General features: G+C 41.3%; 1 long non-coding RNA gene across 1 annotated transcript in view; it reads right to left on the minus strand.

The window, feature by feature from the left end:
- Window positions 1-2,173: 2,173 nt before the first annotated feature.
- Window positions 2,174-26,189, minus strand: part of LOC141172219 (uncharacterized) — a 672,458-nt gene continuing 648,442 nt past the window's right edge. Inside the window, exon 3 of the long non-coding RNA XR_012252439.1 lies at window positions 2,174-2,208. This is a non-coding gene — a long non-coding RNA (uncharacterized lncRNA). The remainder of the gene's footprint in view (window positions 2,209-26,189) is intronic.

Raw genomic sequence — 26,189 nt, forward strand, 5'->3', positions numbered from 1 at the left:
TACACTTCCAACTTTGTAGGAACAGCTTTCTGTTTTAGCATGATTGTACTTCAGTGCACAAAGCAAGGTCCAAAGCCATAAATGGGTGACTTTGGAGTGGAAGAGCTTGACTATCTCTCACAGAGCTCTAATTTCTACGCCATCAAACGCCTTTGGGATGAACAAGAGCAGAAATTGTTAGCCTGGTTTTCCTATGCATCAATATTTTAATAAACGAATGCAGTTCTGAATATATTTGTAAAATTTCACAAACACTCCAAAACACTGTAGAAAGCCTTCCATGAATAAGAACCATGTAAACACATTAATACAAAGAATTTTATATCATGTATATAAAACATAGCATAGAGATTATATAGAATTAGCTAAACTTCATAATAGGAAAACACATAAAAACAGAAAAAATGGTAAAATGTACTATTCACTGCCTTCATTCTACATTTCAAACATTACTCTAAATGTTTGTTAATAACCACAATATAATACTCAAAGTGAAGCATATTAAATATGTCAACTATAAGCAATTTAGAAAGGAAACTGTACAAGAACAGTTTGTATTGTTGCTGCACAACACAACTTTGTCCCAAAGAACACATGTCTAAAATCTGACAACATGGGTAACAGACCAAATTGTGTATATAGCTCTACTAAAAAAGGGTTTCTGTTAATTTTGATAGCTGATTACTCACACAATTCTGCTGAGTAACTTTAGAACAAAAATAGTAAGTTTTTTTATTGAACTTTGCAAAGTTGCCTGATATTTATCGATATACTGGTGCTTGTCACAAAATTAGAATATCATCCAAAAGTTAATTTATTTCAGTTCTTCAATACAAAGAGTACCAAAAAGTGTACAAAAAGTAACTCATATATTATATAGAGTCATTATAAACAGAGTGATCTATTTCAAGTGTTTATTTCTGCTAATGTTGATGATTATGCCTTATAGCCAATGAAAACACAAGAGTCATTATCTCAGGAAATTAAAATACTTTATAACAACAGCTTGAAAAATGATTTTAACATTCAAAATGTTGGCCTACTGAAATGTATGTTCAGTAAATGCATTCAATTCTTGGTAGGGGCTCCTTTTGTATCAATTACTGCATCAATGCGGCGTGGCATGGAGGTGATCAGCCTGTGGCACTGCTGAGATGTTATTGAAGCCAAGGTTGCTTTGATAGCAGCCTTCAGCTTGTCTGCATTGTTGGGTTTGTTGTCTCTCATCTTCTTCTTGACAATACCCCATAGATTCTCTATGGGGTTAAGGTCAGGCGAGTTTGCTGGCCAATCACGCACAGTGAAACTGTTGTTTTTAAACCAGGTATTGGTACTTTTGGCAGTGTGGACAGGTGCCAAGTCCTGCTGGAGAATGAAATTTCCATCTCCAAAAAGCTTGTCGGTAGAGGGAAGCATGACGTGCTCTAAAATTTCCTGGTAGATGGCTGTGCTGACTTTGATCTTGATAAAACACAATGGACCTACACTAGCAGATGACATGCCTCCCGAAACCATCACTGATTGTGGTCACTTCATATTAGACCTCAAGCAGCTTGAATTGTGTGGCACTCTTCCTCCAGACTCTGGGACCTTGATTTCCAAATTAAATGCAAAATTTACTTTTATCTGAAAACAGCACCTTGGACAACTGAGCAACAGTCCAGGAATTTTTCTCCTTGGTCCAGGTAAGATGCTTCTGGCGTTGTCTATTGGTCATGAGTGGCTCGACAACTTTGCATTAATATACTTGGATACAGCACTCTGTGAACAGCCAGCTGCTTTACAAATGACCTTTTGTGGCTTACCCTCCTTGTGTAGTGTGTCAAAGACTGCCTTCTGGGCATCTGTCAAGTCAGCAGTCTTCCTCATAATTGTGGAACCTACTGAAACAGACTAAGGGACCTTTTTAAACATGTAGGAAGCCTTTGCAGGTGTTTTTTTTAAATTATTTTAATTTAATGAGATAATGACTTTTGTGTTTTCATTAGCTGTAAGCCATAATCATCAATATTAACAGAAATAAACACTTGAAATAGATCACTCTGTTTTTAATGACTCCATATAATATATATGAGTTTCACTTTTTGTATAGAAGAACCAAAATAAATTAACTTTTTGAGAAGCATCTGTATGTTATCATATAAAAAAAAGAGTAGATAGTATAAATACTCACGATTTTGTGATTCTTGATTCACCAAAAATGATTTCCTGTAAGAAAAATAAATGCATAAAAATTAACTAAAGTGTAACAAAACAACAATGTGAAAGAAAAAAGCTATGGTCTTACATGTCATTTATCTATTCTAAAATGAGAACTGAATGAATATCTTGGAGGCAAAAGATCCTTTAACTGCATTTTATCCACAAAACTTATGAGTTTCTGAGGTTTCAGAATAAAGACAGTATTTCATTTTGATGATAAATTAATTCCATAAAAGTAACATACTCTTCATTGTGGGTGTTCATTCTGTTTTACAAGGATCAAACACTGCATAAAGGAGACATAATTATAACAAATGAATAGCTTTATTGTATTTACTATTGCAGCATTATAGTTTGATCAGCTTCCTTACACCCTCTGTTTAAGGGAAAAACACAGTCCAAAAATTATTCTGGAATGTTATAGATAAATGTAAGATCATATTGATGAGGTTTTTGTTTAATTACCAAAACAAAAATGGAAGCAGGGTGCTTTTTCCCCTTTTGCTCTGCTGGGAGATTTTTATTATTGTAAAATTAGGTATTTGGAATATACACTCAAAAAAAAGAAATCACAACACCAAGAAGAAAAAGTCAAGAATTGTGGAAATCACTGGATCAAAAGACATGTTATTGACTTGTAAAAGATAAATAAAAAAAAACAATAGTTATCAAAACATCTTTATTCTGATTTATTCTGTATCAAGTACTGTCAGTAATACATGCACATAAACCCCTTGGAATGCTATAGATGAGGTTATAAACCTCTCTATGATGTGTGCCGTAATAGTATGACACACGTCATATCCCCCTGTTTGGTGTGGGCTCTGGCTCTGAGACCGCACCTTTCCGGGCACATGTCAGCTGATCTATACAGCTGACAAGTGCCGCATTAGCCGCGGGTGGAATTGCGATCCACCCGCGGCTGTTAACTAGTTAACAGCTTACGGGAAGCGCGTCATTGGCTCCACCCATCGGCAAAACCATCACATGATCGTGGGTTACGAATGGGTTGTCATGACAACCTGGGGTCTGCAGGAGACCCCTGCATTTGTCATTGCCGGGTTGGTTTGAGCGCCGCCCAGCAGTCAGCGCTCATAGCAACTGAGAAATTTAGTAACACAGGTGATCAGACAACTGCAGCTTCATGGCTCTTATGGAGACTACTGAAGCATGAAAAAGTAAAAAAAATATTTTTAAAAATATAAAAAAATATATATATATAATAATATAAAAAAAATCACTCCCCTTTCGCCCCATTCTAAATAAAACAATAAAAAAATCACACATACACATATTTGGCATCACCGCATTCAGAATCACCCAATCTATCAATATAAAAAGAGAATTAATCTGATTGGTAAACAGCGTAACGAGAAAAAAAATCAAAACAGCAGAATTACGTTTTTTTGATTGAAAAACATTGAAATAAAAAGCAATAACGAGCAATCAAACCTTTGGATCTACCCCAAAATTGTATCAATTAAAAGTACAGCTTGGCACGCAAAAAATAAGCCCTCACTCGGCCCCAGATCCCGAAACATGGAGACTCTACGAGTCTGGGAAAATGGTGTCATTTTTTTTTAGCAAACTGTATTTTTCTTTCACCACTTAAATAAAAAAAACATACACATGTTTGTTATCTACGAACTCGTAATGACCTTGAGAAAAATAATCGCGGGTCAGTTTTAGCATTCAGTGAATATAGTAAAAATAAATCCAAAAACAAATGTGGAATTGCACTTTTTTTGCAATTTCACTGCACTTGGAATTTTTCCCATTTTCCAGTACATGATATGGTAAAATCAGTGATGTTGTTCAAAAGCAAAAACTTGTCCTGCAAAAAATAAGCCCTCACATGGCCAAATTGAATGAAAATTAAAAAAGTTATGGCTCTGGGAAGAAGGGGAGAAAAAAACAAAAACGCAAAAACGGAAAATGGCCAAGTCATTAAGGGGTTAATCATTGTCGGAGGAATGTTCTGCCACTCTAAATGTACTTGGCTATGAAAATCATTAAGAACCACTGCTGGCAGCCTCCTTTACAATTGCTAACCAATAACATCCCAAAGTGCTTAATGGGAGACAAGTCCAGAAACACTGCAGGCTATGCTAGCACATTTAGGCCTTGCAGACTGCTCAAAGTAGAATACCAACATGCAGCTTGGTGTTGTCATTATCAAATTGATGTAACAACGACCTGTCAGTGTACCTGGAATGAAGAATAGAGGTTTGGGCTACTATGCATTACGATAGTGCAAAAAAACAAAAGCGAAATGTATATAGTGTGGAGTTCAAAAGAATATGCACCAAAACTGAAAAAAACTCTAAAATATAACTTTTATTAATTGATGTCTAAAACCATGTTCGCATTCGAACCACTCTTATAGTTTAAAAACAGAATGTACATAATGAAGGTTATACACAGGGAAACAAATGTAAGACTAACCGACAATAATAAGCCCTATGCAACTGTTAGCCTACCTAACCGTGGAGGTTGGCACCTCAATTAATTGAGATGGTGCCCCCGCTCAATGACGGCAATCCCTGGAGACCCTAATACTACCTGTTCTATACAATTCATATATACAGGGTATATATATACAGTTAGGTCCATATATATTTGGACAGAGACAACATTTTTCTAATTTTGGTTCTAGACATTACCACATTGAATTTTAAACAAACCAATTCAGATGTAGTTGAAGTTCAGACTTTCAGCTTTCATTTGAGGGTATCCACATTAATATTGGATGAAGGGTTTAGGAGTTTCAGCTCCTTAACATGTGCCACCCTGTTTTTAAAGGGACCAAAAGTAATTGGACAATTGACTCCAAGGCTATTTCATGGACAGGTGTGGGCAATCCCTTCGTTACATCATTCTCAATTAAGCAGATAAAAGGCCTGGAGTTGATTTGAGGTGGGGTGCTTGAATTTGGAAGGTTTTGCTTTGAAGCAAACATGCGGTCAAAGGAGCTCTCCATGCAGGAGAAATAAGCCATCCTTAAGCTGCAAAAACAGAAAAAAAACATCAGAGAAATTGCTACAATATTAGGAGGGGCAAAATCTACTGTTTGGTACATCCTGAGAAAGAAAGAAAGCACTGGTGAACTCATCAATGCAAAAAGACCTGGGCGCCCACGGAAGACAACAGTGGTGGATGATCACAGAATAATCTCCATGAGGAAGAGAAACCCCTTCACAACAGCCAACCAAGTGAACAACACTCTCCAGGAGGAAGGCATATCAATATCCAAATCTACCATAAAGAGAGGACTGCATGAAAGTAAATACAGAGGGTTCACTGCATGCTGCAAGCCACTCATAAGCATCAAGAATAAAAAGGCTAGACTGGACTTTGCTAAAAAGCATCTAAAAAAGCCAGCACAGTTCTGGAAGAACATTCTTTGGACAGATGAAACCAAGATCAACCTCTACCAGAATGATGGAAAGAGAAAAGTATGGCAAAGGCGTGGTACAACTCATTATCCAAAGCATACCACATCATCTGTAAAACACGGCGGAGGCAGTGTGATGGCTTGGGCATGCATGGCTGCCAGTGGCACTGGGTCACTAGTGTTTATTGATGATGTGACACAGGACAGAAGCAGCCAAATGAATTCTGATGTATTCAGAGCCATACTGTGCGCTCAGATCCAGCCAAATGCAGCCAAACTGATTGGTCGTCGTTTCATACTTCAAATGGACAATGACCCCAAACATAAAGCCAAAGCAACCCAGGAGTTTATTAAAGCAATGAAGTGGAATATTCTTGAATGGCCAAATCAATCACCTTATCTCAACCCAATTGAGCATGCATTTCACTTGTTAAAGACTAAACTTCAGACAGAAAGGTCCACAAACAAACAGCACTGAAAACCACCGCAGTGAAGGCCTGGCAGAGCATCAAAAAGGAGGAAACACAGCGTCTGATGATGTCCATGAGTTCAAGACTTCAGGCAGTCATTGCCAACAAAGGGTTTTCAACCAAGTACTAGAAATGAACATTTTATTTACAATTATTTAATCTGTCCATTTACTTTTGGTCCCTTTAAAAACTGTGTGGCACATGTTAAGGAGCTGAAACTCCTAAACCCTTCATCCAATTTTAATGTGGATACGCACAAATGAAAGCTGAAAGTCTGAATTTCAACTTCATCTGAATTGTTTTGTTTAAAATTCATTGTGCTATTGTCTAGAACCAAAATTAGAAAAATGTTGTCTCTGTCCAAATATATATGGACCTAACTGTATATATATATACACTATCCTTCTGGAGTCTCAAATTCAGATGTTGGCCATATGAAGAAACCATAAGAACTAATAATCATTAGTGTTGAGCCACCCCCGTAGTGTTCGAGTTCGGTTCGGTTCGTCGAACACCCATATGTTCGCCAAACTGTCCGTCAAACTGTTCGTCGAACACCTTCGAACACCGTTAAAACCAATGGCAGGCAAACAAAAACACATAGAAACACATAGAAAACACCTTCAAAGGTGTCCAAAAGCTGACAAACTGCTCATAAGACACAACTAACACATGGAAAAGTGACAAGTACATATAGTCATGCGAAAAGAAAAGAGGTGGAGGAGTAAAAGGAGGGGGAGACACAGATATAGGCATGTCATGCCCTTCTAAAACCAAAAAAGTGCGAAGCCGACACGGCCAGTCCGTTCATGCTCGTGCAACCTCCGTGTCGCCGGGTTTGTGCCAGAGCTGCGGTGGACCCTGACGGCCAGCCACCCTCTCCCAATACTGGTGCCTGTCCGCTGGTGGGTCGAGTGAGCCCCCCTCTGGTGGAGGCAGGTCTAAGCTTTTTAATTTAAATTGTCTCTCTAATTTGAATGAATACACTTTAAATCCTTTTACAAGGATCTATTGGAGGGCAAGTCTCATGCCAGCAGCCGCGTAATTCCAGTTCCAGTAGCGTCCACAAAAGCTGCTGCAGTTAAAAAGCTTTTATAAGGATCGAGCTCGGCGGTCCACCGCAAGGCGTCCTATCGCCTGTCCCAGCCCATATGCCTTGGGGTGCCTCCCCGATGCTCTTCACTGAGTGTCCCGGGGGCCCGAACCATTTCCTTTGAAAAAATGAAGTGTCCAAACTACAGGTGGTGTAGCTTGCTTAACAGCTGGGATAATCCGCTGACTAGCAGACACTGCTACTAGGCACAAAGTATTTCCTGGGCTACATGCAGTTAAAAATTTGTAATTAGATACTCTCGTTGGATGCTGAGAAAGCACTCCATAGAGTCTACTGGCACGCCATATATTATTCACTTAAAAAGCTTGGAGTAGGGGTCTAGGGGACCCTTTTATAGGCAAAATCACGGCCCTGTATCGCAATACGTCACCTAGGCTGAAGATAAATGGAACATTTTCATCACCTTTCATAATCACCAATGGGACAAGGCAGGGATGTCCTCTGTCCCCTCTCTTATACATCCTAGTGACGGAGCACCTGCTCTCATCAATTCGCCATAACCCCAATATTAGGTGGATTGAGGTGGGAGGCAAAGAGTACAAGTGCTCTGCATTTGCTGATGATGTCCGAGTATATATCACTCAATCACATATATCAATCCCTTCTGTTATGGCTGAAATAGATCACTTTGTTACATGGTCAAATTTTAAAATCAATGCAGCAAAGTCTGAGGCCCTCGATGTCTCCCTCCCCAAATCCATACAGGATTCCATCCAGTCCAACTTTCCCTTTGCCTGGCCCTCACAGGGTATCAAATACTTAGGAATTCCTATTCATAGAGACCTCTCCCATCTATGTTATATTAATTTTGGGCCCTTTATTGAACAACTTCCAACAGACCACGGTTGGCAAGTTAGAACTGTAAGATTTACTACATGAACAACTGGTGTTTTGTGGAAAAGCACATGTACACTGTGTTCCAAATTATTATGCAAAAAGTGTTTAGGAGTGATAAGGGAAGAAATTTTTTGTTTGTCAGTTAAACTCATTGATGGTGATGTGTGTCAGGGCTCTTTATATCACTGTAAGCAATTGCAGACACCTGTGCTAATTAGTTTGGCAGGTGTGCCCAATGAAAGGCAAGACTACTTAAGAAGGCTGTCCCACATTATTAAGCAGCCTACATTTTCTGCCAAAATGGGAAAGAAAAAGGATGTGTCGGCTGCTGAGAAGCAACAAATTGTGGAGTGTTTAGGTCAAGGCATGACTACAATCAACATTGCCAATACACTTCATCCTGATCATCGCACAATCAAGAAGTATGTAGCTGATTCACAGTACACACGTGTGCGTGCTGATAAGGGAAAATTGAGGACTCTTTCCAACAGGCAATTACGTCAGGTTAAAAGAGCAGCGGCAAAAAAGCCTTGTCATAGCAGCAGACAAGTTTTTGAAGCTGCTGGTGCCTCCAACGTCCCCCGAACAACAAGATGCAGAGTCCTTCTGAGGTTTGCAGCTGTGCGTAAGCCATCCTGTCGACCTCCTCTATCCACTGCACACAAGCAGAAACGGCTCCAGTGGGCCAAACAATACATGAAGACTGACTTCAAAACTGTTTTGTTCACCGGTGAGTGCCGTGCAACGCTCGATGGTCCAGATGGATGGAGTGGAGGATGGCTGGTTGATGGACACCCCACGCAAACACGGCTACGGCACCAACAAGGAGGAGGTGGAGTAATGTTTTGGGCTGGAATCATGGGGAGAGAGATTGTCGGCCCCTTTAGGATCCCTGAAGGGGTAAAGATGAACACCATAATGTATGTGGAGTTTCTCAAGCAGCACTTCCTGCCATGGTTCAAGAAGAAGAACCGTGTAATCTGCTGCAAGATCATTTTCATGCACGACAATGCACCGTCTCATGCTGCACATAACACATCTGCATCTCTGGCTGATATGGGCATAAAAGGGGACAAACTTATGGTGTGACCCCCATGCTCCCCTGACCTCAACCCCATTCAGAACCTCTGGAGCATCATCAAAAGAAGTGTCTATGATGGTGGGAGGCAGTTTACATCTAAGCAACAGCTCTGGGAGGGTATTCTGTCCTCATGCAAAACAATTGAAGCAGAAACCATCCAAAACCTGACAAATTCAATGGATGAGAGAGTTGAGAAGCTCCGTTCGAACAAGGGGTCCTATGTGCAAATGTAACATCACCTAGAATAAAGTTTTGAGTTGAAAACTGTTTGATTTCAGTTTCTAATAACCTGCTAAAGCTTTTAGTTTCAAAAAATGACCATTTTTTTGTTCTTTATTAAAATGAAAAGGTTGATCGAAGAGTGTGGGAGATCTAAGAGTGTGGCAACCCAGTAGTCAGGATTACTTCGAATTCTGACAATCTGAGGGTCATGTTGCAGGTAGTGCAGCAAGTAGGCACTCATGTGTCTTGCGCATCTAGGAGCCCCAAAATTATTTTCCGGGCTAGATGCAGCTAAAAATTATTATTAATTTGAAAGCTGGTGGAGCTTAGTATAGATGGCCTAATAGAATCAGTACTGCAAACTGCTACAAAGCCCTAATTATTTTCCAGCCAAGATACAGATAAACATGATTAGTAATTTTAAATCTGGTGGAGTTTAGTATAGATCGCCTAATAGAGTCATTACTGCAAACTGCTACAAAGCCCAAATTATTTTCTAGCCAAGATACAGATAAACATGATAAGTAATTTTAAATCTGCTGGAGTTTAGTATAGATGGCCTAATAGAATCAGTACTGCACACTGCTACAAGGCCCAAATAATTTTCCAGCCAAGATACAGATAAACATGATTAGGAATTTTAAATCTGGTGGAGTTTAGTATAGATGGCCTAATAGAATCAGTACTGCACTCTGCTACAAGGCCCAAATTATTTTCCAGTCAAGATACAGATAAACATGATTAGTAATTTTAAATCTGGTGGAGCTTAGTATAGATGGCCTAATAGAATCAGTACTGCACACTGCTACTAGGCCCAAATTATTTTCCAGCCAAGATACAGATAAACATGATTAGTAATTTTAAAGCTTAAAACGGTTGGTGAGGTGATTTTAACAAATCATCAAGCTTTTACTCTCCCCAGGATGACACAGGTCGTTTCGGATCCATGATTTGTTCATCTTTATGAACGTGAGTCTGTCTACATTATCAGTGGAGAGCCACGTGCCTTATCTGTCAGCACACCACCAGCAGTGCTGAACACACGTTGAGACAGAACGCTGGCTGTGGGGCATGACAAGATCTCCAAGGCGTAAGTGGCGAGCTCCGGCCATTTATCCAGATTGGAAGCCCAAAAAGAGCAAGGGTCCTGTGACACAGTTATGGCTTCAATGTTTACTTGGAGATACTCCTGTACCATCGTCTCTAGGCGTTGACTATGTGTCAGACTTCTTGTCTCCTGTGGCCTTGCAAAGGATGGGCTAAAAAAGTGGTGAAATGATTCCGCAAAATTGATGTTACAAGCAGATGCTGTGTTTCTGTTACGTTTTGAGAGCTGAACACTCGACGGTCCCACGGTTGGCAAGTTGGAACTGTGAGATTCACTACGTGCACCACTAGTGTTTTGGGGAAAAGCACATGTAAGATTCTGCAACAGTCTCTGCTGATACTCCTGCATGCGTGCATCTCTTTCTATGGCAGGAATAATTTCTGCAAATTTACATTTCTACCGGGGATCTAACAGTGTGGCAACCCAATAGTCAGGATTATTTGTAATTCTCACAATTCGAGAGTCATGTTGCAGGTAGTGCAGCAAGAAGGCACTCATGTGTCTTGCGCATCCAGAAGCACCAAGTCCCTGTTGTGTTGGTGGCAAGGTAACAATCATGCTTCCTTCTTCTACCCTCTCCCCCCAACCTCGCACAACAGAAATGTGATCAAGGTCTCCCTCATCTGATGAGTCTTCCATCAGTTCGTCCTCCACTTCTTCCTGGGCTCCTGCACCTTCATCACTAGTTTGGCTGCTACCATGCGCCCTGGTAAAACCATCTCCCCCACCCTCACATGCCTGCCGCCTTAGTGCTGCCGACCGTCTGGACCTTGCAGATGTTAGCCCTTCCGCATACAACTCCTCCTCCTCTACTTCCTCCACCTCCTCTTGTGCCACCACCTGACTCCAAATTCTGTTTAACATGTGCTCCAGCATGTAAATCACCAGAATAGTAATGCTGATAATGGCATTGTCAGCACTAAACATCTTCGTCGCCATTTCAAAACTGTGCAGAAGGGTGCATAGGTCCCTGATCTGAGACCACTCCTCCAGCGTGATTTGCCTCACCTCTGGATCTCGTTGGCCCAGGCTATACATCAGAACGTATTGCACCAAGGCTTGTCGGTGCTGCCACAGTCACTGCAACATGTGCAGAGTTGAATTCCACTGGGTAAGCACATCGCATTTTAGCCCGTGAAGTGGCAGGTCCAACGACTTCTGTAGAGATGTAAGTCACTGAGCTGTGGGATGCGAACGGCGGAAGTGAGCACACAGTGACTGTGCCCTCTGCAGAAGGCCATCTAGTCCGGGATAGTGGGCTAAAAATTGCTGGACAACCAGGTTCAACATGTGAGCCATACAAGGCACGTATGTGACATTGCCCCGGCGAAGGGCCGCACCCAGGTTTGCAGCATTGTCGCCCACGGCCTTCCCTGGTTTCAGGTCCAGTGGAGACAACCATTTATGAAACTGGTTCTCCAGAGCTGACCACAACTCCTCAGCTGTGTGACTCCCATTTCCCAGACATTTCAAAGTAAAAACCACCTGATGACGTTGAGCCCTGCTGCCAGCATAGTAAGGAGGTGTGCAGGATCCCTTCTGCGCAGTTAGAATGCTTGTGGCATGACCAGACAGGCTTTGGGTGCAGGTGGAGGACCGAGAGGAGGTTGAGGAGGCAGAAGCAGTGGAGGAACTTTGAGATAAAGAGGATTGACGCACAACTCGTGGGGATGGCAAGACTTGGACAGCAGCCCCTTGTCCTGCTGTCACCATAGTTACCCAGTGCCCAGTCAGCGACATGTAACGCCCCTGTCCATGCCTACTCGTCCAAGAGTCTGTGGTGAAATGCACCCTGTCACACACAGAGTTTCTCAAAGAAGCGGTGATGTTGTGTGTGACATGCTGGTGGAGCGCAGGCACACCTTTCTTTGAGAAGTAGTGCCGACTGGGCATCTGGTACTGGGGCACTGCGACGGACATAAGGTCTCGAAAATCCTCTGTGTCCACCAGGCGGAAAGGCAGCATTTCTGTAGCCAAGAGCTTGCAGATGGTGAAATTCAACCTCTTAGCTTTCCCAAGGCTAGGAGGAAATGGTCTTTTACTTGTCCACATCTGAGGGACCGAGGGCTGGCTGTTGTGCTTAGACGGGGTTGAGAAGGGTGTCCCTGGCAAACTGCCGGTCTGTGAGGAAGATGCAGGCGGACATGATAGGTTGCCTTGATCCAAAGGTGGTGCTATCAATGTCGGACAGCGCTGAACACCAGCTGGTGTTTCCACCTCCAAAGAAAATGATGACCTGCCAATCACGCTGGCTGTTGCGGGTAAAGAGGTGGCAGGTCTGTGTCCCAAAACAGGTGTGACTGCTGTCCCCCCAGTCACAGAGGATGAAGAGGCCACGGATGCACAAGATGTGGCAGACGGTGGTTGGCCCGGCCGGCTAGGCCGCATTGTAGCACAGTGAGCTTCCCACTGCAACTTATGCTTCATATCCATGTGCCGGTTCATGCATGAAGTACTCAAACTATGTATTTTTTGGCCTCCACTTAGCTTTTGCTGACAAATGTTACAGATAACACGAGTTGGGTCATCTTTATCGATCTGAAAAAATGCACAGGCTATGCAAGGCTTAGCACCCATGTGTCCTGAAGAGGCACCACGACTTGTGATCAGAGGCAGAGTTGTGTTTGAGGATGCAGTTGTTGACGTGCTTCCAGTACTACGTCTCTGTCCAGGAAGGCGCAACCTGACCTCGTCGTCACTAGCATTCTCCTCCTCCTCATCTGCTGACCTCATCAACTTGCTGACTGTGGGTTGACAGTAAGTGGGATCTCCAACCTCGTCATCATCACCATGTGTGTTATCACACCCGTCGTCCTCAGAGCCAACCTCTTCCTGCCCTGACAAAAAACTAAAGTTGTCACTCCAATCAGGTATTTGAGTCTCATCATCGTCTTCCTAATTGTCTCCATCAACAGGAGTTACAGTTTGGGAACGAGGGTCTACATTATGGTCAGAACCTTCTGCGTCTGGTCCTGGAACCGACTCATAAAGATTCTGGGCATCAGTGTAGATCATTTCCTCGGCTGGATTCACAGAAGCTCTGGAGCCGACCTCTGATTCCCAGGCTATAGTATGAGTAAACAGCTCTGCAGACTCAACCATCTGTTCTACTCCATACTCAGACAGGCAGCAGGAGACTTGGGAGCTGTGAGGAAGCAAATGCGATTGGGTTGACACCTCTGAGGACTGGAGTAATTGTGATGTTGAAGTTGAGGTGGAGGAGAGCCCACTTAAAGGAGCACTTGATATCCGTTGAAGCACCTGCTGATTTTGTGCCTCATCTGGAATTTGTAGTGATTGGCGTGGCCGTAAGAAAGGGATCTTATCACATTGTCCGCTAAAAGAAGAAGACATCTTAGTTTGGCTGGAAGATGGTCTTTCTTCTGCAGATGTTACTGTTGCTTTAACACGTACACCACGTACACAACCTTTTTTTCCCTTCCCAACACGCCAGTTCCCCTTTCCACCAGCAGCAGGCCTTTTTCCACTCATTTTGGTGGTTAACTAATTCACAACTCTGGAGTTGTTTGCACAAAAAACAATGGATGGGAACCGAGTCGAGCTGAGTGGCCAAACTGTGGTATTAGCCAAAAAGTATTGGCTGGGTTAGATGCAGATAAAAATTATTTTGAATTTGCAACCTGCTGGAGGTTAGTATAGATGGACTTATAGAACAAGTCCCACACACTGCTAGAAGCCAGCATAGTTTTTCAGAGCTAGATGCAGAAAAAAATTATATTGAATTTGCAACCTGATGGAGGTTAGTATAGATGGACTAATAGAACAAGTCCCACACAATGCTAGAAGCCGAAATATTTTTTCAGAGCTAGATGCAGAAAAAAATTATATTGAATTTTCAACCTGATGGAGGTTAGTATAGATGGACTAATAGAACAAGTCCCACACACTGCTAGAAACCGAAATATTTTTTCAGAGCTAGATGCAGAAAAAAATTATATTGAATTTGCAACATGATGTAGGTTAGTATAGATGGACTAATAGAACAAGTCCCACACACTGCTAGAAGCCGAAATAGTTTTTCAGAGCTAGATGCAGAAAAAAATTATATTGAATTTGCAACCTGACGGAGGTTAGTATAGATGGACTAATAGAACAAGTCCCACACACTGCTAGAAGCCGAAATAGTTTTTCAGAGCTAGATGCAGAAAAAAATTATATTGATTTTGCAACCTGATGGAGGTTAGTATAGATGGACTAATATAACAATCCCACACACTGCTAGAAGCCGAAATATTTTTTCAGAGCTAGATGCAGAAAAAAGTTATAGTGAATTTGAAACCTGATGGAGGTTAGTATAGATGGACTAATAGAACAAGTCACACACACTGGTAGAAGCCGAAATATTTTTTCAGAGCTAGATGCAGAAAAAAATTATATAGAATTTGCAACATGATGGAGGTTAGTATAGATGGACTAATAGAACAAGTCCCACACACTGCTAGAAGCCGAAATAGTTTTTCAGAGCTAGATGCAGAAAAAAATTATATTGAATTTGCAGCCTGATGGGGGTTAGTATAGATGGACTAATAGAACAAGTCCCACACACTGCTAGAAGCCGAAATAGTTTTTCAGAGCTAGATGCGGAAAAAAATTATATTGAATTTGCAACCTGCTGGAGGTTATTATAGATAGACTAATAGAATGATGCTGTGACAAAAAGGTTTTACTTCACTAGGTGCAGTAAAAAAATTTGTATTCTATACACAGGTGGTGTAGCTTGAAACACAGATAGGCTTCTCCACTGACTAACACACACTGCAAGAGGACAAAAAGGATTAGCTTTGCTAGATTTAGCCAATTGCTGTGAAAAAAACTTGCACAGCACTGGCACAGACCTGCCTTGCAAAAAGTGTTAGGAACTGATGTAACCTAGCCCTGAAAAGCACTGCAATTACAATTAGTCTTTACTCCCAACCTATCTATTTAAGAGCACAGAACTGCCTGATAAAAGTGATAGGAACTGATATAACCTAGCCCTGAAAAGGACTGCAATTACAATTAGTCTTTACTCCCAACCTATCTATTTAAGAGCACAGACCTGCCTGATAAAAGTCGTAGGAAATGATGTAACCTAGTCCTTAAAAGGACTGCAATCACAACTATTCCCTACTCCCAAGCTATCTGTAGATTTGTGCGAAAATTGGCTTGAAATTAACAAAGTATAGCGCACACAGCAACAGCGGTGCCGTCTAACACGCAGCTGCAGCAGTGAGAAAATGGTGGCGACGGGGAAAATGGTTGGGTCTTATAGGGCAAGGACATGTGACATACACTGCCAATGACACATGCCCTTGCTTGTGTGAAAAAAAGCAGTTCGCTCCGTGTGTGCGCTGCTGATAGTTTGACAGATTGGACCTCCCCACTGTAAATGCGGGAAAGAGAAAAAAAAATTTAGATCTTCATTATTTCTGCAGAGATCCATCCCCTGCCCCTCCCCCCGCCCCACTGTACACTCAAACTGCGTATTAACATTAATTTTCAGCATTACTGAGAAAAAATCCAGTTATGATTTTTGTGCACGAACAGTTATCGAACAGCCGAATTTTTTTCAAATCGTTCGTGTTCGCCGAACGGCTCGAACACCGCCCAAAACAGCTCGAATTTGAGATTGGCGAACAGTTCAAGTCGAACACCGCTCATCTCTAATAATCATCTATCATAAAATACACACACGTCCTCCAAAATGCATATAAAATGTATCTTGCTTAAGATACACATACACCCAATTTTCAATCTGTTTCCTGGGGAATCTCCAGGTATTAGCACTTATCTCAAGAAAGAGTCTTCTTCATGGCTAATATACAATAGTTGACAGTACACTGGAAGCTCGACATGACAATTATTCCATAGGCCTGTTTTTGTAACTGGTCCATTCTTATTACCCAGATGTTCAGTGCTTGAGAAAGGACACAGTCTAGATATGACTTAACCTGACTGTTCAGTCGGTGCTTTTTTGTTAGCTGAAATGCTTTAGTTGTTACAATGGCAGATAAAACATCAGGGACATCATGTCAAACATACTGTAGCTGTTGATGCTGCTGCCTCTGCTACTTGTTGTGGCTCTAATGCTGGCACAAGCTGGGGATTGTTGTAATCACAAAAGAGTCTAATAGCCAGTCTAATGTGCCAGTCAGGAGGCATTTTCCTCAGCTAAAACTTAATAGAGTAGGTAACACATCTTATTCTGGAAATAAACCAATTTTGACTCCCTTTCAGAAGCCAAAAAAAAATCCTAATTTATCTTTTATAGACCAGGTCTGAAAACCATTGCTATCCAGTAGACATCACTTTGCTTGATGGAAATAGGATTCCTGGCATTGAAAAGTAATCCAGAATTCAGTCTGCAATGCTCGTCAGCAGGCACAAGGGCAGCATTGGTTTACTTTCATCATCCCTGCTGCTGCTCATCCTCTTCTTCCTTTTACTCCTTCAAAATATAACATGGACCTTGAAGGTCCCCAAGAAACACAGTACAGTGATTAATATGTTCACGTTGCTGTTCATCCCTTGTTTCACTCTAGTGAGTGTTTTCTCCAAAATAAATATTAATGATCTCAACAGCCATAAATATTAATTTAGAATTACACTGTTCATTCCATAGCTGTCCCTATCAACTAATTTTGTAGCATTTTTGGGAGCTTAAATAGACAACATGTATTTCTCATCAGCTATCAATGGCAGATCTTAAAGTAACAAGGGTCCATTTTGACTGATGCATGATATCCTCTGCTTGCTGTATCTGTCATCAGCTTCTATTTCCCCCTGAAACAATTTAATGGTATAACTCTGCTTACTGAATCTGTCATCTGTTGCTACTTCCCCCTAAAACCATTTAATGGTATAATATCTCTGCTTGATGTATCTTTGCTATATATTATCTGTTGCATTCCATTCCATACCCAATGATATATCCCCGTCCTTCCCTCATTGTAAACCTTATCTGATGATGGAAGGTATTATACTGTGTATGAAAGCATGGTGTAAGTTCTGTCTTTGATCAACTAGCCTTCCCCTAGTGTGTTGATCTGCTGCTAATATATCCACAAGCAGCTCACACAATGCCCCTCATCTGATGGTATAGTTTATCCTATAAATCTAGAAGCAGCATAAGGGGTGCAAGTGTGTGGAGTGCATGCACGTGTCTTCTTGCGCAAAGTGTCTTCAGCCCTAAGTGTGTGCAGTTACATAATACGGCAGTTAGTTAGGGCATGAGTCAGGTAATGACACTTATACCCTCAATTAACTATGTACTTAAAAGAGAGTAAACAGTCACAGTAAACAATGTTTCTGATTGTTTTCACTCTCTCCCCTATAGTCCTCCACTTCCTACTAACCCCCCTAATCCCTACACCTAGTAATGAACTCTTCATCCCTCCATGCATCCTTCCCATTCATTGCACCTCCTCCTCAGAACTATTACTCAACATTCAATACTGTGTCTCCAAGTACAGACAGCCCCCTCATGCTCTCTCCTCCTCCCACTTACTAACACTTTCTCTGCTCCTCCTCACTGTCAGCGATATCTACCCAAATTCTGGCCTTCCTCTCCACATCCCTTCAGTCACTTCTACCTCTCATCCACAATGTATTACAAACTCTCGCAACCTTTCTAACGTTATACCCATCTGCTCAGCCCACACTACCTCAGTCCCTCTATCAGGAGCTCTATGCAATGCTCGTTCTGTCCGCAAAAAACTTTCCTACATTTACAATCTTTTCATTATTAACAAACTTTCCTTCCTCACCATCACTGAAACCTGGCTCATCCCCTCTGACACAGCCTCTCCAGCTGCACTTTCATAGAGTGGATTCCACCTTTACCACCCCGTGTTCCAGCATCAAGCATGGCAAAGGAGTTGGTTTTCTCCCGTCAGATAGCTGCTCCTTCTCCCCAGTTCCACTGCTGCCCTCCCTTACTCTCCCCTCTTTTGAGGTGCACTGTGTGTGCATCTACTCCCCCTCCAACCTCCAACTGGCTGGAGGTCAGCCACCACCTTCTTCTACCACTTCACCACCTGACTACTTCACTTCCTTTCCTCTGACATCCCCACTATCATCATGGGCGACTTCAACATTGCCATTGACACATCCTACTCATCTGTCTCTAAGCTTCTATCCCTCACTTTCTCTTTTGGCCTTGCTCAATGGTCCTCTGCCCTGCACTCACAAAGATGGCCACACACAGGACAGCATCTTCTCCCGCCTCTGTTTCCTATCTAATCTCTCTAACTCTCCTCTCCCTCTCTGACCACAACCTACTTACATTCTCTTCCCTCTCCTCTCCAGGTGTGCAATCCCCACTCCACAAACTTGCACACTCTCTCAGAAATCTCAAATACCTTGACCTATACTCACTCTCTGAACCCCTTCTCCCTCTTACAGACATAAGTTCCTTACGTGATACAGATGTTAGTGCTGCTTTATATACCACAACAGTTGCAGCTCTAGATTCGGTTGCCCCTTTCACACATAACAAATCTCTTGGTATCACAGACTTGGCCCTATCCTCATACCTAGCAGACCTAGCATTCAGCATCTCCCACTCTCACACCACCTCCTCATCTCGCCTCCTATCTCTCGATGCCCGCAAGGTTCAGTTCTCAGACCCCTGCTCCTCTCCATCTACACCTATGGCCTGGAATAACTCATAGAGTGTCATGGCATTCAGTATCACCTCTATGCTGATGACACAAAGATCTACCTCTCTGGACCTGATATCACCTCCTTACTAACCAGAATCCCACAATGTCTGTCTGCTATTTCATCCTTTTCACTGCTAGATTTCTAAAACTTAACATGGACAAAACAGAATCCATCAACTTTCCCCCATCTCACTCAACCCTGCCATCTGACCTATCCATCAAAATCAATGGTTGCCCACTCTCTCCAGTCCCACAAGCTTGCTGCCTTGGGGTAACCCTGGACTCTGATCTCTCCTTCGAACCACATATCCAAACCTTTTCCACTTCCTGCTGACTCCAACTCAAAAATATCCCTCAGATCCGCACATTCCTCAATGAAGAGTCTGCAAAAACAGTAGTGCATGCCCTCATCATCTCCTGCCTCGAGTACTGTAACATCCTGCTCTATGGCCTCCCCTCTAACTTTCTCGCACCCCTCCAATCTATCCTAATCTCTGCTGCCCAACTAATCCAACTGTCCCCCCGCTATCTATCGGCCTCTCCTGTCTGTCAATCCCTTCACTGGCTTCCCATCGCCCAGAGACTCCAGTTCAAAACCCTAACATTGGCTTATAAAGCCATCCACAACCTGTCTCCTCCATACATCTGTGACCTAGTCTCCCCGTACTTACCTGCACGCAACCTTCGATTCTCAGAAGATCTCCTTCTCTACTCTCCTCTTAATCTCCTCTTCCCACAATCACATACAAGATTTCTCCTGTGCATCCCCCCTACTCTGGAACTCTCTATTCCAACATATCAACATATCAGACTATCGCCTTCCGTGGAAACCTTCAAAAGGAACTTGAAGACCTTCCTCTTCTGACAAGCCTACAAATTGCAGTAATCCTCGCTCCACCATACCGCTGCACGAACAGCTCTACCCTCACCTACTATATCCTCACTCATACATAGATTGTGAGCCCTCGTTGGCAGGGTCCTCTCCTCCTGTACCAGTTGCTGACTTGAATTGTTCAAGATTATTGAAACTTCTTTTGCTATGTATACCCCTTTTTTCACATGTAAAGCGCCATGGAATAAATAGCACTATAATAATAAATAATAATGAATAATACTAATATCACTGCTATATGCTGCTTATATAAACACTTTAACATATAGAGCTTCAAACTCCAGCAGACTGCAACATTGCAAAGCATGTGGCGCTCTCGCAGACCACTTTGTTTGAACACAAATCAGGTGGGCATGTTTTGCCATGTGAAGATTGTTTTTCAAGACACGTGGATGCTCACCATGTAAGAATTATTAAAATAAGCAGACACTTTCCTGGCCATAGACACAATCTTGCTTACACTGATGAGCAAAAGGGTAACAATGTTTTGAACTTTTGACTTTCAGCCTCCATATCTCATCATTCACTACTGCTTTAAATGTGAGACTACCATCATTTTATAGGCATTCATCTTGGCTATCTCATACATAAATTTGACTTGCAACTATTTAGCATAAGATTAGTTATGCGGTTTCTTGTCATGTCACTGCATTGTAACTGTTTTGCTCCTAAAAATCTAAATTTTTTATTTTTATTATTTTATTAGTATTTTGGAAATCCAACTTTGGCTTTCAACACTACCTGCATCCTTCTGGGCATGCTCTTGATCAGATTGAAGCATGTCTCGAAAAAAATCTGATCTCAAGTCTCTTCTACACGTTCCCAAAGTTGGTGCATACTGGTCAACTCACATGGGTATGTATACAGTTTTTTCTTCAACTCTTCCATGAAGTGTTTGATTGGGTTGAGGTCCGGGCACTGTGGGGGCAAAACCAGCACCTCTTCTTCATTTTCATTGAACCATTTCTTCGCCAAACTCGACGTATGATTCGGGTCATTGTCTTGCTGGAAAACTATATCGTCCTTTTCATACCCATAGTACTCCATTATATGAAGTAACTTGTCTTGTAGAATACTGACATATAGCTCAGCATTGTGTCTACCATCGATTCTGGTCAAGTATTTAATGCCGTTGACTGTGAAACAACCCCATATCATCACGCTTCTTCCCCCGAACTTGACAATTCCTTCAATTTCTTGATCCTTTAGCCCCTTTTTTCCCTTTTTTCTTCCAGACTCATCTACACCCATCAGAGCCTAGTTTATTGATTTTCATCTCATCACTTCAAATCATTAATTTCCAATCTTCTACTGTTGACTTTTCTTACTCTTTTGCAAACTCGAGCCAACCCTTCTTATGACGATAGTAAAGTCGAGACTTCTTCTTTTTTGGGCCACCATTCCAAACTTGTGTAATATGTGCTGCACGGTGCTTGCATGGATATCTGTGATCTCACTATTATGAAACATACAGACGCGTTTGTCGCACCAGAACTAATAGAGCTTGTGATGAATAGACTTGATGACGTCGATATTTTGCCTGGATGTTCACCTCTTGGCTTTTGAATGGATGGACGGACTTCATTTCGTATTCATCCAACTGTCATGGCACTCACATGATGCAGTTTGGCAATTTTATTGGCCGAGAGACTGATATCGATGAGCAGGACTAAGATGTTTCTCTTTTCTTAGGAAATCTTCTTAATGGCGGCTCCTCAGTTTGAACCAGCGACGTTTTGCTTGGGAATCAACCTAATGACACACTGAGCTATAAGGTAATGTGAGAACAGTTTGTATTTTGTAGTATACAGTAAGAAAAAGATTGTTCCATCACCAGGAGCAAAACAGTAACAATACAGTGACATGACAAGAATCTGCATAAGTAATCATATGCCGAATAGTTGCAAGTCAAATTTATGTATGAAATAGCCAAGATGTTTAAAGCAGTAGTGGATGGTGAGATATGGAGCCTGAATGTCAAAAGTTCAAAACATTGTTATCCTTTTTCCCTATCAGTGTGTGTGTTTCTGAAACAAATGTTGCAAAATTAAATTCAGGACATGTGACAAGCAGGTAGAGTGAATTATTTTGTTCATCGTAAGGTAGCCAGAATGTTGCAGGCATTGTCACTCATGATCAGATAAGAGTAAACATAGCACACAAGTAGATGACTGGGAGCATATAACTCTTCCCTTGACACAAATTCAGGGATGAATATCTGCTGAGTTAATGGAGAAGGAGGAGGTGTACTTGGAGTTCAATTTACAAAAATAGATAAATAACGTGGGTAGCCTAGAAACCTTTTTACAATAAATACCCATTAAAAAATAACCTTTAATATTGACGTTTAAAACTATTAAGAGTCTCACAACAAATACTAAGTAACAAGAAAAAGACCTAAAATATAGGCATGTGATCTGAACCTGTTTATATAAATCACCCCAATCTTAATATTCACTCTGTGAGGGTGTCTTAAAAATCCATTAGTACAACCCAGGAACACCTAAGAACAGAAGATTGGACGTATCCAGACAGGATCACCATAGCACAATACATAAAGGGAATAGTACACTTTTATCCACAGAGCATAGAAAAGGACACTCTATAATAACAATGGGGCACCATAGATCCCCTAATTAAGTTGATACATCCACCTCACTAAGAGGAATTAATAATCCTAATTGGTATTTTAAAGGATATATCTCCAGGACACAGCATATAAGGCCTCACAGGCCTCCCCAATTTGGGGGCCTCACAATATAAAGTGCATTGCAGATTCCCTTATAGCAGCATTTTATTAGGGATAACTAACCCCCTGCAGTAATATTCCCCACAGGAATACCTATGTTGCCTTCACAATGAGCCAAGCTTATTAAAAAATAAGACATATATAGACCTCCCCGGTATTTAAATCACTATTCATTAGTTCATGACATAATTTAAATCCAAAAACAATAGATGAGGAAACAACTTATCTTAATGACGTGGATCTCTGTTTCCCCATCAGGTAAAGGCTTCCAAGTGTTTAATCAGATCAGGGATATTTAAATCTCTCTATATTTTCTCAACGCGTTTCCCCGTTCAGTCAAAGGTTCATCAGGAGAAAAGTGTTTGCTTCAGCAAGATAAGCACTGATATGATGTCCTGCTGATAAAATGCAGGGCATCATATCAGTGCTTATCATGCTGAAGCAAACCCTTTTCTCCTGATGAACCTTTGACTGAACGGGGAAACGCGGAAAGGTTCGGATCACATGCCTATATTTTAGGTCTTTATCTTGTTACTTAGTATTTGTTGTGAGACTCTTAATTAGAGATGAGCGTTGTTCTACTCGAACTGTTCGCCAATCTCAAATTCGAGCTGTTTTGGGCGGTGTTCGAGCCGTTCGGCGAACACGAACAATTTGAGAAAAATTCGGCTGTTCGAGGTTATGTTCGATAACTGTTCGTGCACCAAAATCATAACTGGATTTTTTCTCAGTAATGATGAAAATTAATGTTAATACGCAGTTTGAGTGTACAGCGGGGTGGGGGGAGGGGCAGGGGATGGATCTCTGCAGGAACAATGAAGATCTCCATTTTTTTTTCTCTTTCCCGCATTTGCAGTGGGGAGGTGCAATCTGTCAGCCTATCAGCAGCGCACACACGGAGCGAAGTGCTTTTTTTCACACAAGCAAGGGCATGTGTCATTGGCAGTGTATGTCACATGTCCTTGCCCTATAAGACCCAGCCATTTTCCCCGTCGCCACCATTTTCTCACTGCTGCAGCTGCGTGTTAGACGGCACCGCTGTTGCTGTGTGCGCTATACATTGTTAATTTCAAGCCAATTTTCGCACAAATATACAGATAGCTTGGGAGTAGGGAATAGTTGTGATTGCAGTCCTTTTAAGGACTAGGTTACAGCATTTCCTACGACTTTTATCAGGGAGGTCTGTGCTCTTAAATAGATAGGTTGTGGGAGTAAAGACTAATTGTAATTGGAGTCCTTTTCAGGACTAGGTTACATCAGTTCCTATCAGTTTTTGCCAGGCAGGTCTGTGCCAGTGCTGTGCAAGTTTTTTTCACAGCATTTGGCTGAATCTAGCAAAGCTAATCCTTTTTGGCCTATTGCAGAGTGTGTTAGTCAGTGGAGTAGCCGATCTGTGTTGCAAGATATAACACCTGTGTATAGAATACCAATTTTTTTACTGCACCTAGTGAAATAAAATCTTTTGGGCATAGCATCATTCTATTAGTCCATCTATACTGACCTCCATCAGGTTGCAAACTGAATATAATTTTTTTCTGCATCTAGCTCTGAAAAAATATTTGGTCTTCTAGCAGTGTGTGGGACTTGGTCTATTAGTCCATCTATACTGACCTCCATCAGGTTGCAAATTAAAAATAATTTTTTTCTGCATCTAGCTCTGAAAAAATATTTGGGCTTCTAGCGGTGTGTGGGACTTGGTCTATTAGTCCATCTATACTGACCTCCATCAGGTTGCAAATTAAAAATAATTTTTTTCTGCATCTAGCTCTGAAAAAATATTTGGGCTTCTAGCAGTGTGTGGGACTTGGTCTATTAGTCCATCTATACTGACCTCCATCAGGTTGCAAATTAAAAATAATTTTTTTCTTCATTTAGCTCTGAAAAAATATTTGGGCTTCTAGCAGTGTGTGGGACTTGTTCTATTAGTCCTTCTATATTGACCTCCAGCAGGTTGCAAATTGAATATAATTTTTTTCTGCATCTAGCTCTGAAAAAATAGTTGGGCTTCTAGCGGTGTGTGGGACTTGGTCTATTAGTCCATCTATACTGACCTCCATCAGGTTGCAAATTAAAAATAATTTTTTTCTGCATCTAGCTCTGAAAAAATATTTGGGCTTCTAGCAGTGTGTGGGACTTGTTCTATTAGTCCTTCTATACTGACCTCCAGCAGGTTGCAAATTGAATATAATTTTTTTCTGCATCTAGCTCTGAAAAAATAGTTGGGCTTCTAGCGGTGTGTGGGACTTGGTCTATTAGTCCATCTATACTGACCTCCATCTGGTTGCAAATTAAAAATAATTTTTTTCTGCATCTAGCTCTGAAAAAATATTTGGGCTTCTAGCAGTGTGTGGGACTTGGTCTATTAGTCCATCTATACTGACCTCCATCAGGTTGCAAATTAAAAATATTTTTTTTCTGCATCTAGCTCTGAAAAAATATTTGGGCTTCTAGCAGTGTGTGGGACTTGGTCTATTAGTCCATCTATACTGACCTCCATCAGGTTGCAAATTAAAAATAATTTTTTTCTGCATCTAGCTCTGAAAAAATATTTGGGCTTCTAGCAGTGTGTGGGACTTGGTCTATTAGTCCATCTATACTGACCTCCATCAGGTTGCAAATTAAAAATAATTTTTTTCTTCATTTAGCTCTGAAAAAATATTTGGGCTTCTAGCAGTGTGTGGGACTTGTTCTATTAGTCCTTCTATACTGACCTCCAGCAGGTTGCAAATTGAATATAATTTTTTTCTGCATCTAACTCTGAAAAAATAGTTGGGCTTCTAGCGGTGTGTGGGACTTGGTCTATTAGTCCATCTATACTGACCTCCATCAGGTTGCAAATTAAAAATAATTTTTTTCTGCATCTAGCTCTGAAAAAATATTTGGGCTTCTAGCAGTGTGTGGGACTTGGTCTATTAGTCCATCTATACTGACCTCCATCAGGTTGCAAATTAAAAATAATTTTTTTCTGCATCTAGCTCTGAAAAAATATTTGGGCTTTTAGCGGTGTGTGGGACTTGGTCTATTAGTCCATCTATACTGACCTCCATCAGGTTGCAAATTAAAAATAATTTTTTTCTGCATCTAGCTCTGAAAAAATATTTGGGCTTCTAGCAGTGTGTGGGACTTGGTCTATTAGTCCATCTATACTGACCTCCATCAGGTTGTAAATTAAAAATAATTTTTTTCTGCATCTAGCTCTGAAAACATATTTGGGCTTCTAGCGGTGTGTGGGACTTGGTCTATTAGTCCATCTATACTGACCTCCATCAGGTTGCAAATTAAAAATATTTTTTTTCTGCATCTAGCTCTGAAAAAATATTTGGGCTTCTAGCAGTGTGTGGGACTTGGTCTATTAGTCCATCTATACTGACCTCCATCAGGTTGCAAATTAAAAATAATTTTTTTCTTCATTTAGCTCTGAAAAAATATTTGGGCTTCTAGCAGTGTGTGGGACTTG

This window comes from Phyllobates terribilis, unplaced genomic scaffold, assembly GCF_046119375.1.
Source record: "Phyllobates terribilis strain yellow unplaced genomic scaffold, ASM4611937v1 Scaffold_1__5_contigs__length_1240528914, whole genome shotgun sequence".
Classification (NCBI taxonomy): Eukaryota; Metazoa; Chordata; class Amphibia; order Anura; family Dendrobatidae; genus Phyllobates; species Phyllobates terribilis.